The following is a 19,853-nucleotide window of genomic DNA, read 5'->3' as shown; positions in this document are numbered from 1 at the left end:
GAACAATACAGAGAAAATGAAAATCTTCCACCCACTACCGCTATTCTAACCACCGGAAACAGCACCGCAGACAGTTTGACTTTTATATTTATATTTGCTATTAAAACGTGCCTGTAGACATGTACACTTTGAAAAGCAATGTGCTCATCTTACCATGTAATACATAAAACTCTACCACTGAGTCCTTTGGGACTTCTGTTTTGCTTTCTGCTCTGAGAGATAATCCAGAGCCCCTTTCTAGAGAGACCTGAGTTTAATTTTGCCAAATGGTGAAACATCTCTGACTGTGCGGCACCACCTAGAGAGTTCTGGGTTTGAGGTTTGGAGAGCTGAGTTCCTGTCCCGATGCTGCCACTTCTGAGCTGTGGGGGAGGCTTAGCACCTTTTCTTTCTGAGAGCCCCATGTTTCAGGCGGGGTAACCGCTCTTGCCCCTACCCTAAGGGGGCATTGGGGTACTGCACGTGGCTGATGTGCTCTGCCCAAAGCAGTCCACTTCCAAGCCCTCCCTTCTGCCTATCCCCCATCTTCCCCTCAGCCCCTTCCCTCACACCCCCTGCCTCTAGGAATTCTTCGGTAGTAAAGAGGAAGAGGACTAGCTGAAGTAAAGAGGACTAGCGGGACGGGACCTTGTCATCAGACAAGTGCTGGAGGTCCAGAAGCCCGAGGCTGGCTTTTGAGCACCCCTCCAGCTCACTCTACGGTCTTGAGACAAGCTAGGACTCTCCGGTGCGGAAGCGTAAAGGAAGAGCCTGGATTATAGCGGAGGGAGCAGGGGAAAGCACGAAAGAAAGCTGGGAAAAGCACGAAAGAAAGCTGGAGAAAGCGCTGGAAGGCAGCGTTTCAATTCCAAAGCGCCTTTTAAAGGCTCTACCGGAGCGAGCCGGGGCCGAGGCGACGGCCTTCCTCCGCGGATCCGCCGCCCTCTGGTGGCCGCGTGAAGAAGTTGCAGCGGCTTGATCGGCTCCGCCTCCCTGCGCAGAGGCTAAGGGGCCAAGTGGCCACACGTCCTGCAAGCAAGGGAAGTTTCGAGAGCTTCCTACCAGAGACCTGAAGCCTGCCGGAATGGGAACTCAGCTGCCAGTGGGCCAGGATTGGCGCCTGGGACTCGGATTACCTTTGGTCATTGTGAAAGTAAGAGGCACCTGACAATGAAGGAGATTTGGTGCGGGTGACTGCAATAGAGAGCATGTTTATTAGTGAGGAACATCTCAAAGAAAAGGAAGAGGGTCTGATATTTTAGAGAGGCGGGTAAAAGGAATTTATCAATGTGTCTTAAGAAAGGATAAACACAGGCCTTCTTGAAATATACAAAAATAATCTGCTCCAGTCACAGTTTGTGGTTTGCTAGAGTGTATCAGACAAAGGTTGGGGTCACCAGATTATCCCAGGAAAGGGGTGTGACCCCTATAGTCAAGCCTTAGAAAGAGGCAGAAACCTCAGTTCTAGGATTCAGCTACAATGTCCCCCTGTCTGTCAGCCAATCTGTCTGTCCCTGACACCAGATCACTCATTCTGTTATCTCTTCCCATCCGCCTTTCTTAATTATCCACAACCTCTACTCCCCCATAACTTCATCTGGCACCAGGAACTCAACTCCCCCTGCTCCACTCAACTCAATCTGGAGCCACAGAGCCAACTATTAAATGCAGCTTTCTTCTGGCTTTTTAAAGACACCTCTTTAAAGATAATCTGTCTTTTTCAAGTCCGGCCACAAGCCACGAGTCAGACTGCAGCCAGCATATGCCTACCTGACCTCTGGCGGGCAGCCCACGCTGGCCCCTTGGTTGTACCAAGTAGGGTGGATGAGCTGGGCAGGACAGCTGCCCTGAGAAGTGTCAGGAGCAGCTAAGCTTCATCTGCAGGAGGCTGTTGACTAAAGAGGGTGGTCTGAATGTCCAGAGAGAAGAGAGATCCAGTGACAAGCCTGTGTTGTGGACCTGCAGTATCTTGAAGGGAGAATCAGTTAACCAGCCTCTTTGACATCCTCCTCGGTCTGAGGGTTCATGCCAAGAATGGCTTTTATATTCTTACGTGGCTGAAAACAAGCAAAAGAAGATTAATATATGTGACAAACAGAAATGATACACAATTCAAATTCCAGTGTTCATAAAGTTTTATTAGAACATGGCTATGCTCATTCATTTATGCATTGTCTTTGGCTGTTTTGCACACATTAGCAGAAGTGAATAATTGCCACAGAGACAGAAAAGCCTCCAACAGTTATTATCTTACCCTTAACAGAAAAACTTTGCCAACCTTAGGCGATCCTAGATTGATGGCACTGGCTGTAAAATCACCACTGGCACTGGAAACTGCTCACCAAGCAGGTTCCAGGAATCCATTTATCATCCAGGTGACTTTTCTCCAGGGAGAGGAGATACTAGCAATAATGTCTTGAAAAGCTGATCCAATGAGCAGTCAAATGTCTCCCCATAAATGAATCTGTTGGCTTTCTGATTTGTAAGACAGCCTCTTTGAGTCAGGTTAAATGACCCTCTCCTGGGTCTGACCATCCCAGGGACTGTATCAGAGAGGGATCTCCGTTACAGGTGACAGAAAGCCAATTTGGACAATGTACATACCACCTGGTATGTAGCATGGCACCCCATGTGGGTCAGACACTTGGACCTCAGGAAGGTGTGGGCTGATGCTCAGACCTCCATGGCCCGGTCTCCTCACTCTCCCAGTTCCCTCTGCAAACCACCACCATGACCTGCTCTAGCTGCTTCTCACATGCTCAGGCCTTGGGGAGGGGCCATTTGACCCATGTCCAAACATCCTAAAGAAAACTGGGCTCTGATTGGCATGTCCAGGTTCTCACCCCTGAAAATCAACCATGCTCCCCTTCCCACTAACCAAAATGGTTTTCTGGTAACGGGGGGAGGGTAATAGGTGGCAGCAGTGTTAGGATTGAGTCCTTACTCTGGTCCTTTGGTGTTTGTTACCCTCTGCAGAAACAGTCCTGTCCTGAATGCCATTCTCAACCACTTTGCCAGGCTCTTCTGGTTCTTATAGACTGAAGATAGCTGTTACCTCCTAGTGCTCCTCGTCTCCCAGCCAGTGCTGTCCTGTGCGCTCCATGGCAGCCCTCTCTGGCTTGCTTCCCCCCTTGCCTGACTGTCCTAGCTCGTAAATGACTTGAAGGCTTGATCAGGTTTTGTCCCTCTGGGCCACAGAAGAGGCTCAGTAAACATATCAGGGATGAACTAATTCTGATGGCCTGGATTCAACAGTGGGGATGCCTTTTCAGAAGCAGATCCCAGGTCTTCTTTCCGATGTTTCTCACATCATGCAGGCAAGCAAGGAATTTAAGAGACCATGTTTCAGTTCTGCTTCACCACACACAAGCTGGACAGATTAGCTAGCCTCCTAAATTGCCTAACTCCTTCAGTTTCCCATCTGTGAAATGGGAATACTGATAGTATCTACTTCAAAGGGCAAATGTAAAGGTTAAATTAGATACTGCTTAGCACAATCCCTGGGACATTTATATGTACTCATTATTTTATTACTATTATCACTGCCAACACACTTTGGTGTATCTGTTTCACTTTCTCTGTTACAAATATTATAGTCCTAATCATACCGCATATGCATATTTAAATTCCATTGTCCATAAGTAGCATGACAACATGCCTGCTGCATTGCTATGGGGAGTCTCGAACGCACCTTTTCTTAACTTTTTGGGAAAGGACTCTTAAAGGATAATTTTCCCACAAAATTAAAATTATAGTACACAGATATAAAATAGACAGATACAGATATATAGATATCTTATCACTGGGCACAGGTAGGGGGAGGAAGAAAGTTAGGAGGTATTTCAGGAAGAGGTGACAGCCCATATGAGTCTCAAAGGACTAGAAAACCTGCCTGAGGGCCTCCCCGGTGGCGCAGCGGTTGAGCGCTGGGTTGCGAAGCTGCCCGCGGCCTCTGCGGCGCCGGTTCGATCCCCGGCTGCTCCCCGGCCACCGGAGGAGGATCCCACATGGTGCGCAGACCTCTCCTGCCACCCGCTGCTCCCCTCAGCAGTGTACTTCAGCCCTTCTGCCTGCTCTGCACCCCACTCTGGCTCTGGTGAATTCTCTCACCCTCCCGCGCTTCTGACTGTACCCAGTGCATGTATAAACAAAACAAACAAATATAATAAATAAATAAATAAAAACATGCCTCTATAAAAAAAAAAAAAAAAAAAAGAAAACCTGCCTGATAAAGGGGTTGATATCTTATACAGATTATAAAATGCACACATGTTAAAGATCTTATTTTAACTCATTATTAATGAGGGACCCAGGAAACTGACAACCAGTTCAGGGAAAATGCAAAGAGCAGACACAGTTATAGACCAGAAATATTGAAATGCATATGCAAATAGGGACAAAACTGGTTTCTCTCACCATGGGAGAGGGAAGTCAATTGCCTACTAGACTGAATTTTTGCAAGTCTCCAGACATTTCTGCTGCTCACTGGACTCATGGATTGCATTGTGAAAGACTGTAACCCAAGAATACCCTACACAGTTGGTTTACTACTCAGGATGAAGGCATTGCACAATCTCAGATATGAAAACACCCCATCCAGCTGGCCAAGCTGCTCATGAATGCAGGAGCAAATAAAGATCACATACAAAAGTGGGGAGGAAAGGGAACCCATTCCAGCAAACAAGTAGGATCCCACTGTATAGTAATAATAATAATAGATGCTAAAATGTAGATAGAAGAATCTACAGGAGTATTTAGTGAACTGTTAACAATATTTGTCTCTGGAAGGTAGAGCCATGAAGGATTGTTATTACCCTTGTGTTTTGTATTTGTTTTTTCTTTTTGCAACATTCAAATTATTTACAGTGAAACTTTATTACCTTTAGTTTTTAAAATAAGATGTGCAATTTTACAATTTATACATTAAGACTTTATGGCTAGTTTTAGATAGTCACCCATCAATCTTTCTGGAAGAATTACTCAAATACACACTCCAACTGCCTGAAACATAAACCGAAATCAAGAATGTAAGGACATGTAGTGTGGTGGATTATATTTTCCAAGGATGACTGCACCAACCTCTCTATGTGGCTGTACATGTACTTATGTGCATATGTGTGAGCATCCCACAGTTCATCTTATCAAGTGATGCTGACACACTTCCACTGAATCCGGGTGAACCAATAGGAGTAACTGTGATTTCTGAGTCTAAGTTATAAAAGACAATATGGTGGGGCCTCCCTGTTGGTACAAGGGGTTAAGCATCAACACTATGAAGCTATCAGCACCCACTGCAGCACGTGTTCCATTCCCGGCCAGGGAGCTACCCACATGGCGCAGCAGACCTCTCCTGTCTTGCCTACTGCTCCCCTCAGCAGTGCATTTTAGTCAATCTGCCTGTTCTGCTTCCACTCTGTCTCTGGTGAATCCTCTTTCCACCACCCCCTGTCCCCTACCCCCGTACCTCTGGTCTGTACCCCAGCTCTTGTACACATAAATTAAAAAAAAAAAAAAGGACAATATGGTGTCCACCTGCAACTCAGCCCCATACTGTGAAGAAGGCCAGGCTATAGGGGGTCATGTGTGGAATTCTGATTAACGAGTCCCTGTCAGGACCCCAGCTAGGTAAGAGCCAGCACCAGCCATAGGTGAACAAGCATTCAGGCCTCCACTCAAGGCAAGTTATTTCTGCTATGCCCTATCTAATGCACAGAAATTGCAAAAGATAATAAATGATTATTTTAAGCCATTCATTTCTGGGGTAATTTGTGTAGCCATAGTAATTGGAACATGCCATATGTCTGGAAACCACTTACACACAGAGATCTCAATATAAATATTATTATCAACATTATTAAAATTTGAATGTGAAATTCAAAACCAATTTTTGAAAAAAGTAGATGCATGAGTTTTAAAAAGAGTTATGCTAACCTGAGCCTTTCATGGAGAGGCATGGAGGCAGGAAACTGGAAAATTCATCTTGCAGTTAAGGGAGGCAAAGATTGTAGATTTATCTCTTGAATCTGATAGTTGGAGAAACATGGTTCAAGAAAGTTTCTTGCAATCTTGAATGTGTCAGCTGTACACTTTCCAAACCACAGAAGATACAAACCAACAAGTCGTTGTCATTATCAGACAAGGCAAAAAGCAAAACAAACAAAATAGAGAAAGCATAGGCCAAGCCATGAAAATAAGCCCAAACCTGCCAGAGTAAATAGGAATGCTTTCTACTCCCCTTCTAAAAGCCAAAGACCCTCCAGCAGGGGAAACACAATTTACTTACTACAACATACCCATATAAGTGTATACAAGATATAGCTACTCTCCACTGCAGTTCCGCATAGTAGGCCAACAACCCTTGCAGACAACCACCTCGCCAGTTCTACTGGGCTCCCTGCCTCAGGGGTGCAAGTGCTAGTCTCCAAGTGAACACGGAGGAGACAAGGGCCGGCATAAGTCACTATCTCTGGGTGCTGCTAGTTTCCTGGCTTGAGCAACCTGAAACAGTGAGTGAAGGTTAAATCTTACCCCTATGTGCCTCCTGCCTGCAGTTTCTGGGCCAGTTTAGAGGGCAAGGCATGCATGGCCCATGCCCACTAAGCATATGACTTTGCCCAGCCTCAATGACACATCATTAGGGAAAATTCCTCCCAGACTCCTGCCAACAACTTGCCACTTTTTCTAAGCAGTTCTGAGTTTTTGTGGTTTTTTCTGTCATTAGCTTTTAATTAGCTTTTAAACTGGGAAGTTGGGAGATGATATATCAAGGAGGGTTTTTATAATGCCATCCTAATTCTAAAATCTGACTGTCATTTTTAATAGCAGAAGCTTTTCTAAAAATGTGTCTATTAACATCAGGTGCTGTGCTCCAAGCCAGTAACACTATAATGAATAAAATCTGGCCACTCACCCTGGGGAGGCACTGGTGGTCAGGGGAGGGAGCAAGGGAGGCAGGAACAAAGTCCACAACTAACTCTAATATACAAGACAGAAGAAGTGCTAAATATAGTTACAAGGTGGCTAGAACAGGGAGGCAGGAACAATTAATGCTGACAGAAGAATGAGAGAAGGCTTTATGGCCACTGTGCAGGGTCTTGCTGGGATCCCTCAGTGAACCTTAAAGGGAAGAACAGGAGCCCAAAGTACTGGCTGAGCCACTCAGAGGCGAAAGCCACCTCCTCCACAGCAGGGAAGCTGGGACCCAGGGCAGGGATCCGGGAAGGGGCAATGAGAGGGTCACGTTGACTGCCAGGGAAAGCAGTGGTGCAGACTCATGATCATGCAGGAGACTGCAGCTCTGAGGCCTTCAGGCTTCTGACATTGCCAAAGATGACATTTACTAATGATCAAAGGAGTGAGTTGGTAGCATTCTCTCAATCCCAGGTAGAAGGAGGGAGCCTGAAAGACATGGGAGGGCTGGTTGAGTTCTGTCCCAGGAAATGGAACTGCTAGAAGGAGAGGGAAGAGGGAACACTAACATTTATCGCCTTCTAGGCTCCAGGTATTACAGAGCATTCTAATCTCTGTAATTTTGCAAATATGGAGCATCTATTATGTGCCAAATACTGTTCTAAGCACATAGAGTAGTAAACAAAACAAAAACCCTGCTCCTTGTGCACAAATAAATAATTGACATGATTTTAGTGATAAATACTAATTACCAATATTAAGTAGTATGAAGTAAAATAAAAAGGAAAAGAAAGTATGAAATATACAAGAAGTATTCTGAGAAGTCCTGGAGAAGGTGACATCTGAGCAGAGACCTGAATTAGCAAAAGGACAAGCCATACAACATTTAGTGAGGCATTCCCAGTCTAAAGAGGAAGAAACAAACCTCAGAGAAGGGTAGTAGCTTTCCCTAGATGCCTAGTTGCTGAGACCTCTCGGGGAGACGTTTCCCCTCAGATTCAGGGCTGTACTCAGAGTCAGCACCTGACCCTTGAATTCTCCATTACAGACAACTGTGGTCTCACAGACCGTTAGACCAATCATCTCAGTACAGGGTCGGTTCATTGGTTCCTAATTTTATTTCTACTCCCCCATCTTTTGCCTCCTCCCCCTTTCTTCTCTCTCACTCCACTGCTTTTTCTAGTTTTACAATATTTTATTATAAATAAACACTGAACAGTACCTAACACACAGGTTGAGGTTAATGAATATTTTATAGGGAGAACCCTGCATAACCAGTGCCCAAGTGACAAAGTAGAATATTGCAGACACTCCAGATGCCTTCTTGCGTTCCTTCCCATTTCTTGTCATTTTGGCAACCCGTTCCTTGCTTTTCTTATCATTTTAGATTATAATGTATTCATGTGGCCCTGTTTAATATAAGTTTGCCTAATTTTGAACTTTATATAAATGGTACTACTCCACATATATATGTCGTGTCTGACTTCTTTTACCCAGCATCATGCTGACAAGATTTGTTCTTGCTGCTGAGTGAATTACTTTGTTAGGGCTGCTGCAATAAAACACCACAGACTGGCTTAAACAACAGAAATTTGTTTTCTGACAGATCTGCAGAAGTTTGAAGTTAAGGTGTCAGGAGGGTTGGATCCTTCATGAAGGATCTTTTCCAGGTCTCTCCTTGGCTTGTAGATGGCCATCTTCTCCCTGTGTCCTCACATGACTTCCCTCTGTAGGGAAATTTCTATGTCCAAATTTTCCCCTTCTTTCATGATATCAGTCATATTGGATTAGCACACATTCATCTCTATTTTAATATAATCTACATAAACACCCTATCTCCAAATATGATAACCCTGAAGTACAGGGAGTTAGGAGATTAACATATGAATGGGAAGATACAATTCAGCCCATCCACTATATGCAGCTACAGTTCATTCATTTTCATGAGCATGTAATTTTCAGTGCTGCATGGTATTCTTTTTTTTGTTTCGCTGCATAGTATTCTATTGCATGAATAAACACAATGATGGGCCTCCCTGGCAGCACAAGGGGTTAAGATGCAACCTATGAAGCTAGCTGCAGCCACTGCAGCACAAGTTCGATCCCTGGCCAGGGAGCTACCCACATGGAGCAGCAGACCTCTCCTGACTTGCCCACTGCTCCCCTCAGAAGTGTATTTCAGTCAATCTGCCTGTTCTGTTCCCCACTCTGTCTCTGGTGAATCCTCTCATCCCCAATTCTTGTATGTATAAATAAATAAATCTTTTAAAAAAAAAACAAACAAACACAATGATTTACCCACTCTCCTCTTGATGGGGACTTGAGTTATTTCCAATTTGGGGCAATTACAAATAATGATGCTTTGAACATTCTTTTACTTGTATTTTGGTGCATGTGTATATGAGTTTCTCTAAAGTCTATAACTAGAAATGAACAACTGAGTCTGAGTAAGCTCATCTTCAATTTTAGAAGATATGCAAACAATTTTCCAAGGTGGTAGCACCAATTTCTCCTCACTCTGTCCATCTATTCTCCTATTTCCATCACTCTACTTCCTCACCAGCACTTGGTGTTATCAGACTTCTCAATGTTAATCAGGAAATAGTTTATTTTGTAGTTCCCTGAGAACTAATGGGTTGAGTATGATTTCACATTGGCTATCTGAAACTCCCATTTTGTAAAGTACCTGTTCGATTCTTTCCCCAATTTTAAGTTATCTGTTTACTTTCTACACTCATGGCAATTTTATTCTAGGGTCATAGTTAACATTTTCCTACCACTAGACGTTGGTCAGCATCATCCGATCTACCCTGCAAATTTTTAATAATGTAACTCTCAGAAAGCAAGGGTTGGAGTTTAATCCCTTCCTTCTCATTATCCCTCCCGGGCTTCTTAGGCAAACATTCCAGTGTTCCCCCTCCAACTTCCTACCTCCACCCACCCCAGATGACCTCATCTCCACTCACCTGCTGTGCCACCGTGCTGATGAAAAGTGATGAAAAGTGGAAAAGATAATATGTAAATGTCCAGCATGGCGGCTGGAGCCCTGGATGTTATGAGTAAATATGACTTCTTGAGATCTACAGAAAGAAAGAAGAGCAACTACAGTTGCCATTTACTGGCTGCTACCTGAGTGCCAGGCAATATGTCAAGGACCACAACTGCCTTCTTACTACCATTCTCTTCTTTCTTACAGATTTTATTCAGGGAAATAATGTTTGTCCTTTGCCTTTCCTGCCTTTCTCTCTTCTGATGACTGGAGCCTGGAGCTCCAGCAGCCATCTTGAACCATGAGTTATTGCCCTAAGGACAAAAGAACCTGAATCTGTGACACAGTGAAGCCATCAGACCTTGATAGATCACTTGTTTCATGCAAGAAAAATTAACTGTCATATTAAAACCACTGTTATTTGGTTTTTTTTTACTATATGATACAGAACCTAATTCTGATACGGAAAATACATGTTATCAGTTAAACATAACCATGTAAATGCTTGAGCTAAGTTTTCTTGCCTCCATTAAAATCACTTTTGCTGACAATATATTTAATGATAAACTGTTTACCATAATATAAATAATAACATATTTGGGGCCTCCCTGGTGGCGCAAGGGGTTAAGCACAGCACTATGAAGCTATCCACAGCCTCTGGCCAGCCAGGGAGCTACCCATATGGCTCAGCAGACCTCTCCTGTTTTGCCCACTGCTCCCCTCAGCAGTGTATTTCAGTCAATCTGCCTGTTCTGTTCCCCACATGTCTCTGGTGAATCCTCTCACCCCCCCACCCCCCAATCCTCTGGCTTGTACCCCAGGTCTTGTATGCATAAATAAATAAATCTTTTTAAAAACATAAATAATAGGGCCTCCCCGGTGGCGCAGCGGGTGAGCACTGGGTTGCGAAGCTGCCCGTGGCCTCTGTGGCGCCGGTTCGATCCTCGGCTGCTCCCCGGCCACCGGAGGAGGGTTCCACCACATGGCGCGCAGACCTCTCCTGCCGCCCGCTGCTCCCCTCAGCAGTGTACTTCGGTCCTTCCGCCTGCTGTGCTCCCCGCTCTGGCTCTGGTGAATTCTCTCACCCTCCCGCGCTTCTGACTGTACCCAGTGCTTGTACAAAGAAATAAATAAATAAACTAAAATACATGCCTCTTAAAAAAAAAACATAAATAATAACATATTTACATCCCCACATTCAAATGTGTATTTTTCAAACAGCCCAGTGGATCCATATTTTTCTGTTGATATGAGTAACTGAGACATGGCATCTTAGATCGCTAGAAATTAGTATTCTCTATGATAGAACGTATTTCTTACTCTTTATAGTTAGGATACTCAGGAGGTAATGAATTTATTCTTTTTGAATTTGAATTAGCAGCAAATACTCACGGAGAACAACTCCCTGTTTAGGTCAGCCAGGCTGCATCCTATTCAAAGCGAGACACACACATCACAGTCTCTATCCTCTGACTGGAATGTGATAAACATAGAGGTCATAAATCACTGTCAGAGAGATTAGTGTGTTTGGTGACTGAATCATTACTGAGGTAGGAAGTGGTGTACCCGTGCACATGTACCTCACACGCATACACTGAGGAGGGGGCTGTAGGGCTTAGAGAGGTGGCGAGGGAGGGTGAACACCAGATTGTGGTTGGATGACCTGAGACGGTCCCCTTAATCTTTCTGAGCCTCAGTGTCTTCATCGAAAAATGGTGGTTTATAGCTTGGATGTACTGGAGGATTAAATGAGACAATGCATATAAAATATCTGCTGTAAAGGAAGCATTTGATAAACATTAAACAAGGTGGGTTTGTTTTTATTTTAACCTGTCAGCAGGTTAAGGCTTGCTCCTTACACAAGTCAGTCATCCCCAGCCAGGTCCCAGGGGAGGAACTACTAAAGCCCTAACCCTGCCACCCTCCCTTGGATGGGTCCCAGGACCCCTCACCTCCCCAAGACAACATCATCCTGTATCACCAAGGCCCAGAAGAGCTGGATGTAAGTACAGATTAAGTTCCAGTTTTTATTTAAAGATCCTAATTTCTGGACATTTATTTTGGGGATTACAGTGGTGGTTTAAGCTACTTTAAGACATTGGAAGTTGAAGTCTCTCCTTCAGTTGGTTGCTAAAGTTTAATTCAGTCTAATTATTTCATATGGCATCGACTATAATAGTTTCATAATTTCTAGTATATTAAGCACTTAATATGTTGTGGCATTTGAAATCACATATTAAATTCAGCAAAGTACATTTTAATGAGAGTTAAGTGGTGTGAAAATATTAATACAATGTGATGGTTCATCTTGGTGCTCATGTTTGGTAGGTCTGTTCCTGATGCACAAAAGCTTCGCTCACCAGGTGAGAGAAGCGTTTAACTGCCAGCAGCTCAACTGGGTATCTGAAGAGACAATATCCCTACCTTTTATTGTACAGTACTTTACAGTGGGATTTCTCACTGGGCTTCATGATACTGCCGACCAAGCAGGGAAATCATTGCTTCCATTTTAGAGATGAAGAAAATGAGGCTCATTGCTAGGACATAAATATGGCCTTCTTGGCTCAAAGTCGCTGGACCACAGCTGCTAAGAGTATAAACTGGGGTAAGGGAAGTCTGGGCTCTGGGCAGCCAGGATTTGGAGGAGGTGTTTTCCTCCCACGCTGCAGCCCCTTATAGAGAAACTGGCAGAACCACAGAGACGCTGGCAGGGTTTGTACAGCAAGTCCTCATATAACTCCCTGTCATTTAACATCACTGTCAATGAGAGGAAAAAAATATTCTAGCTGGGACCACTGTCTGTGTGGCATTGGCAGGTCTCCCCAAGTCTCCGTGGGTTTTCTCTGAGTACTCTGGTTTCCTCCCACATTGTGCACTGAAGTTCACTGGCACGTCACAATTGTCTTAATTGGACTGTGGATGTGTGTGCCTGTGCCCTCAGATGGAAGGGTGTCCTGTCCAGGGGGGGCATTTCCTGCCTGGTGCCCTGGGCTGTCAAAATAGGCTCTGACCACCTGCGGCTCTGAACTAGAATCAGCAGGTTGGCAAAATGAATGAATGAATGAATACAAGTAACTGCTGAATTAATTAGAAGTGTCTGGGGTCTTTCTTTAGATGTTTGGTAATATTATGACCAGAAATATGCTCTAGAACTTAACTCTTGCTTATATATCAACTATCCTAGTGTCAAAATTGGTTTTGTTATACCTAGATTTGCTTAAAGTCACAGTTTAAGCTTTGCTTAAAGTCACAAGAACTTATCAACTACGTTAAGTGAGGACTTAACTGTACCTGGATTCAGCAATTCTTTTTGCACCCTCTTTTTGCACCTCTTCAGGGTATGGGCCCTCCATACCCTAAATCTAGGTTCCTCATGCTTGAAGCCCACCTGAGGGTTGCTAGAGAAGAGTCTTGAACTATATCAATAACAGCTTGCAATAGCAGCTGCTCAAAATTCTGCGTCAATGGCAGAATTTCAGGCAACAGGAAGACATATTTTGGAGCAAACATTTCAGAACCCCTCTAATCACACGCCCATATTCTACCTAAGTGTGAAGTTAGCCCTTGGAGTCAGAGAAAACCCAAAAGCAAATTCAGGTGCTGTCACTGACGGCCTGTGTCACTTCACCTCTCTAGGCCTACCTACACTTCCCCCATTAGTGAAATAGAAGTACTCTCCCTTGTGCGTAGTGCTGGGACAGCAAAATGAAGTAGAACATTAGAAGACTCTGTGATGGGCAAGGATTCATACTAAGCTGAGTGAGCAGGGGTTGGTTTATGTGGTGATCCTTCCAAGAAATAGAACTGCATTTTCACCAGAGCCTCTGGTAACTCAAACCCAAAGGATTAAGGACCTCTAGGTGAAAACAGTCCCCATAGCAGCTAAGGAAAGTAGCAAAAAGAGAGGAGAGAGAGGAGGAGGGGGAGAAGTAAGTAGAGGGAGCGAGGGTAGAAAGGGTAAAAAAGGAGAAGAAAGGGAGGGAGGGAAGCTACTACTATGATAGTAGCTGAGAAAAACAATCTTTTTTTTAAAAGGAGCCAGAACTGTTTTCATTTTATTAAAAAGTTTGTTTCATCCAGACAGTTGCAAAATTAAAGAAAGAGAAGAGTAAGGCAATGGTCACATGTTGAGTATTTTTAATCCTTCCACAGACTTCCGAGGAACCAGCTCCTATTCTCAACCCCCAGCTCTTCCGTGCTAGGCCTTTCGCATGCAAAGCTGCAGCTAACCTCTAAACATCCCTGCAAAGCAGGTAGCAGAGTCATTGTCCCCAGGTCAGGAAAGAGACAGATACTTAAGAAATTCCTGGCAAGAGAAGAGATCTGGGGGCTAATGAAAGGTGTGGCCTGGGCTATGTTGCCCTGTCCCAAGGCAGGCTGGGGAAGGGGCAGGATCAGAGGGTACTCCTGGAGGTCTGGCATCTGGATGAATCAGAAGTGATCTTGGGCACGGACTCAAGAATAAGAAGCCTCCAGCATAGGAAGCTTAGAAGGAGAAACTCCCTCTGAGAGGTCCACTGGTCTCCACTGACCCTCCTTCTTCCCTCAGGCCATGCTCTGGGCTGTCCCACTACCTCCCAATCTCCTTTTCTGGGAGGCAAGTTGGGAAACTTTGGGAAAACTCACTTACAGTGAGGGGATTTTGGTGGGAGGATAAGCTTTAAGAAATATTAAAAGAGGGCCTCCCCAGTGGCGCAAGGGGTTAAGCACCACACTATGAAGCAATCTGCAGCCTCTGCAATACCTCCCAGGCCGGCCAGGGAGCTACCCCCATGGCGCAGCAGACCTCTCCTGTCTCGCCCCTGCTCCCCTCAGCAGTGTATTTCAGTAACTCCGCCTGTTCTGTTCCCCGCTCTGTCTCTGGTGAATCCTCTCACACACACCCCTCCCCCCAATCTCTAGCCTGTCCCCCCCTCCCCTCACCCCGCTCTTGTATGCATAAATAAATAAATCTTTAAAAAAAGAGAGAGAGAGAGATTAAAAGAACAAGGGGTAAGTCAGAGCATGAGTTGTTCAAAGGGATTCCAGCAGCCTGGGAAAGGATGGGGGTTGGGTATCCCGACACCCAGGCCCCTTTCAGTCAAGCTCTGTGTCTGGGGCCTCTGGAGCTTCTGCGTCAGGCCCATGAACTCAGCACAACCCTGCCCTACAATTCAGGCTGATATCCCCTGAAGGCACTAATGCTATTCCTCCCCAGGGGTCCCAGTACAGAGAAGGCAATGGCTGCTTCTCCCCACATCCTTGCTTCTTCCTCCCTCTGGTGGGATTGATGGGAATCCCAGCCCTTCTCACTCCAAATGAAATGACAGGTGAAAACATGCAATTCTCTCTGACTGTAGGGGAAATAAATAGCACTCTCCTAAGTGAGATCACAATCCTAAGATCTCCTGTCTTCACTGACATTTTTTTCAATAGGAAACGGCCCATTTCTTCATTGTTCAAAATCAAATTAAAGCTGGCTCTGTTCTCTCCCACTCAGAGTACCATCTCCGACAGGATTAGAGGGGCCAGTACTCATCTCCCAGGGGTCAGCCCAGGATAGTCAGGGAAGACTGTCAGGAAAGACTGCCAGGACTCAGGCCACATCAGGTCTGCAGAGTGAGAGAAGCCAACTGCTCTGAGGGCAGACAGGAGCCAGGCCCGCACCCCGGCTCTGAGACTGCCCAGCTCGCTCTTGCACCCGAACACTCCTCTTACCTTCTGTGTCTGTCCCCTTGCAGCCTGTGGGGGTTTGAGGTCCTCGGCAGTGATGACCCCTTTGGTGTTCTCCTCACCGAGTCTTGCCATGTGTTTCCTCTCCTCCAGCTCTCAGCTTCCCCTTTCCTGCTTACTTAGAGTTTCAGGGCTCAGGGGCAAGTGCTGTACCTATGGTCCAGCAGGTCCCAGGCCCTGGTCCACAAGAGGCCCTGTGGTCTGTTCCCCGGGGTCTTCCATGCCCCCCGGGATGGCCAGCATGCTCTACCATTTTTTCTAAAACAGAAAACCAAAAAAAAAAAGTAGTGTTGAATTTTAACATCCCGTTAATTAGTCTCAAAATAAATTTTAAAAGTCGTTCAGTTACTCGGTTACCAAAATCACAGCATGGCAAAGCAGAAATGCCGCGGACCAGCGCAGCGGTAGACTTGCAGGACTGTCTCAGGATTTGAGAAACTGTGAGGATGCTCAAGGAATCGGCGCATAAATGACAGACAGACACACAAATGACAGACAGACACACTTCAAGAGTGAAGATCTGAATGTAATTTGCTCAAAATCATCATACACTTTTATACCATTTCCAACAATAGATGATTTCATACAATTTAATTCTTTCTCAGCATAAAATACTTTGTAAGGCATAAGACATCTACTTCATTATTCATGTGCATGTGATCGCTGTTCCATGACATGGCACAGTAAACAATCTCCAGGTACTGAATCTACACAATCATTTTTGCCTACACTGAACAGCATTCTTTAAGCCAGCTTTTCTTGATTCGTATCCCAAAACCACAATGATCAGAAAGCATTAATATTTACCTACTGGCACCTCCTACTTTTAGTCATCACGAGCAATATATTCTCTACGTAAGCATTTTGATTTTTATGGTGTTGTCTCATGTGAGAAGTATTATGATTATTATAAAACTACCATTGCCACACACTATTTTCTTTATCATGCATTTCCTGAAACTGATTGTACACATATAAGGAAAAAGCAAAGTAAGTGAAAAAGTAGTATGATTATAGACAGGTTGCTAGGTTGCTACTTATTCTGAAACAATGGCTATTTGATTAATGGTAAAACTGCTTTGTAGGTAATTCCATCAGGCTTGTTTGCAGGTGACGTTCTTAGCAGCCTTGTTTCCATCAAAGGAGGGGTTAATTACTGCGGGCTTGTTGCCTAAATTAGGCTTATAGGCATGTGTGCCTTGTTTGATCTGAACGCCAAAGTTTATCATGATGAAGCCCCTCGGGGACTGCGCCTGTCTTAGGTCGTCAGGAGTCACAGACATGAGGCTGGCCAGTGCCTTCTTTAGTCTGCCCCCGATCTTACCCGTCATTGACTGTCCAGTCCAGCGCACAGGGGAAGGGGGTCTTACTCACTCTGATGTGTCTGAGTGAAAGCCTCCCTCTTTCCAGTAAGTTCACTGGCGTTCAGCGGCAGAGGCTGCCGCACAGAAAGATGTAAAAGATCACCTCCAGGGCAGTTTCCTCACTGCACAAGATAAAGCAGGACCCAGAGGTCCAGGGAGTTGATCAAGGGCACAGAGATAGTGAGGGAAGGGACAGGAACTAGAACTCTGCTCTCTCTATATATAATTGCTCAATAAGGAAAAGAAAAAAAAAAAAAACAACAGACAGACAAAAACCCCACCTCTGGCTCAAAATAACACATGCTCATCTAACCAGAAATGGTGAACAACCAAGTCCAACTCCTGCTGGTTTCCGCAATAAGGCAGCTAGGCACCAGAGAGATGTACCTGTCACTGTGACACGTGTGCGCATCAACTGTGTCGAAAAGACTCTCCTTCTAAACAAATGAATAAAAACATGGATGCTAATTGAAGATTAGCATCATCTCCCATCAATGCTAATACGCTTTTTGGTTATTTGCAATTCCCTTTTGTAAATCTGAGGGAAACATCATTGCCCAAATTAGCTCTTTTCCCTCATTCAAGGCCATATTAGCATTCTGAGGTTTGCATTTGCTTACTGCTTATTTAGAGAGAGGTCAGATGGGAAGTTGGGCAGCCTGCACCTGATTTCCATTTCACTGAAGACAGGTGGGGGAAGAGGGGAGTGCCAAAGTCCCCAAAGGCCAGCCCAGATGCTCCCTGACTGAGGGGTCCCTCTGCTCACAGTGCTGAGCCAGAGCACAGCCTGGAACACCAACTACCTCCACTGAGCCTCCCCTGTGGGACGCGCCCAGATGGGTGAAATTGACTCAGGTGGTTCCAAGGTCCTCCTTTGCCTGGATTCTCTGTCCTGGCCTCTCAGGGCTGCCTTAACATGAAGTGACAACCTAAATAACCCCTGCCCTCCTGCTCACCCATTGACGTGGCCTTCATTCCGCAGCCACTTTCTGTCCCCTATGTTCTTCCTTCTAGCCGGTCCCAAAGACCACAGCAACCCAACTGTGAACAAGGGAACAAGTCCTAAAACCACTTGTCCCCAACGCTGATTTCCTCGGTGCCCCATATTTAGCGAAGGAATGGCGGGAGGGAGGAAATGGGCTAATAATCCCTTGGAAGTACTAACCAAGAAAGGGGAGGGCGCCTTCAGGTCCCAAATCTAGTCTGAGGGTGAAGTTGAAACAGTTTTTGAAAGCGGACTTGTGTCCAAATCTCAACTTCTTTTACCCCTGGCAGGATAATTTTCTCCTTCATGATTTAGCCTCCCAGAGCATCTGTTCACTGACCTGCAAAGTGGGGGGGACAACATGGATCAGGCTAAGTGCCCGGCTCAGTGATGGATCAAAGTGTGACGACCACTCCCAAACAGCACCCCCTCCGCCCCCCTTCACACTGTGAAAAGCTGGGGCCCCTCCCTGTTGCTCTAGGTTTCAAGTGCAGGCCCCGTCCTGGGAACCCCCGGGGCTGCGGTGGCGCCCGGCTCGGCCCTTCCGGCTCCGGGCCGAAGGCTCAGCCCTCTTAGGGCTCGCGGGGCCCGGCGTGAGCCCGGCCCCAACCAGTCCGCTTCAGCGCGGCCGGGATCCTGTGGGGGCCTCAGGGGCGCCAGAGCTCCTAGTCCCCAAAATACACTGGAGCGGCGCTCGCTCTACTCTGCGCAGTATCGGGGGCTTCCGCGCCGCCCCCAATCTCGGGTCAGCGGAGGAGCACAGGCCCCACCACTCGCCGCCCGGCCGGCCCGGCGCGGAAGAAGCGCGCAAGTAGCGCGCACCACGTGACCGACAGAGACAGACGGCGCAGTCTGTCGGGCAGGCTGAAGGCCAATTTCCCATGGTCCCTTCATTTGCATATACAATGTAAGCCGTTTAGGGAAACAATTATATTAAATTTAGTCTTGATCACAACACATCTTATATGTATACAGAAAAATGTAGTTTTAGGACTAGTTGGCATTTTAAAAAGCGCACACCGTAATCACCATAACTGTAAAATTTTTTCTATTCTGTACCTTATATACCCTGCGAGAGGAACAAGAGATCGTGCTCGCTTCGGCAGCACATATACTAAAATTGGAACGATACAGAGAAGATTAGCATGGCCCCTGCGCAAGGATGACACGCAAATTCGTGAAGCGTTCCATATTTTTATTTCACGTGCTGTTATACTTTGAGGCCAACGGTGTCTATCTACAGATCTTTTCTACCTCAGGCGCTCTGTCATCCACTCAAGTCTTTTCCACCTTACTCCGCATCCCTCTGCACTATCCTGAGAACCATGGTGCCTTACACACCAGGAAATGAACTTGCCGAAAAGTTAATACTTTCTGGGTTCAAAATATAACAAGTACAATAAAGTGTACTTACCAATACTCATTTGCAGCAAGACTAACTCCTCGTGCGGCCTCTGAAGTTAAAAAAATAATAATGCCCACTCTTTACTGAGTATGGACCAAGTGCCAGGGGCTTCACCAACGTTTCATTTTAATATTCCTGACAGCCCTGCCCCATGGATATTCCTCGGAAAAAATCATGTAACTAATAAGTGTCTGAGACAAGGCTTGATAAGATCTCGAGGAAAGACCCTGCCCTAAGTTATTCAGTTGCAAAAAATAAACAAATAAATAAATAAACACAAACCCCACAATCCTAATTAGTAAATTGAGAAAAAAGTCAAACATGTCCAGATTATCTGTGATGAGTGTCAGTGTTTTCTGAAGTGTACATTTCTTTCCAGGAGAGGGTTGTTGGTGTATATACTTTGCTGGGGCCTAAGCCTGAGAGTGGTGGGTCTTGTTCCCCTCCACAGCTACCTGGAGCCCAGTGGGCAGGCCTTCAGCAGCAGCAAAGCTCCCAGGCTCTGGGCTC

The 19,853-nt window shown here is 45.6% G+C and overlaps 1 long non-coding RNA gene and 1 other non-coding gene across 2 annotated transcripts; one reads left to right on the top strand and one right to left on the bottom strand.

The window, feature by feature from the left end:
• Positions 1-1,111: 1,111 nt before the first annotated feature.
• On the bottom strand, positions 1,112-15,842 carry LOC129144777 (uncharacterized). The gene is made up of 3 exons (XR_008549348.1): positions 15,575-15,842; positions 5,911-6,065; positions 1,112-2,036 (listed from the first exon to the last, which is right to left on the bottom strand). It is a non-coding gene; the product is annotated as an uncharacterized LOC129144777 (long non-coding RNA).
• Positions 15,843-19,028: 3,186 nt separating this feature from the next.
• Positions 19,029-19,135, top strand: LOC119239703 (U6 spliceosomal RNA). The gene has a single exon (XR_005123969.1). It is a non-coding gene; the product is annotated as a U6 spliceosomal RNA (small nuclear RNA).
• The last annotated feature ends 718 nt before the right edge of the window (positions 19,136-19,853 follow it).

Source organism: Talpa occidentalis, unplaced genomic scaffold (genome assembly GCF_014898055.3).
Source record: "Talpa occidentalis isolate TD23 unplaced genomic scaffold, MPIMG_talOcc4v2.1 talOcc4.11, whole genome shotgun sequence".
Taxonomy (NCBI): domain Eukaryota; kingdom Metazoa; phylum Chordata; class Mammalia; order Eulipotyphla; family Talpidae; genus Talpa; species Talpa occidentalis.
This window is presented reverse-complemented; position numbering and strand designations above follow the sequence as displayed.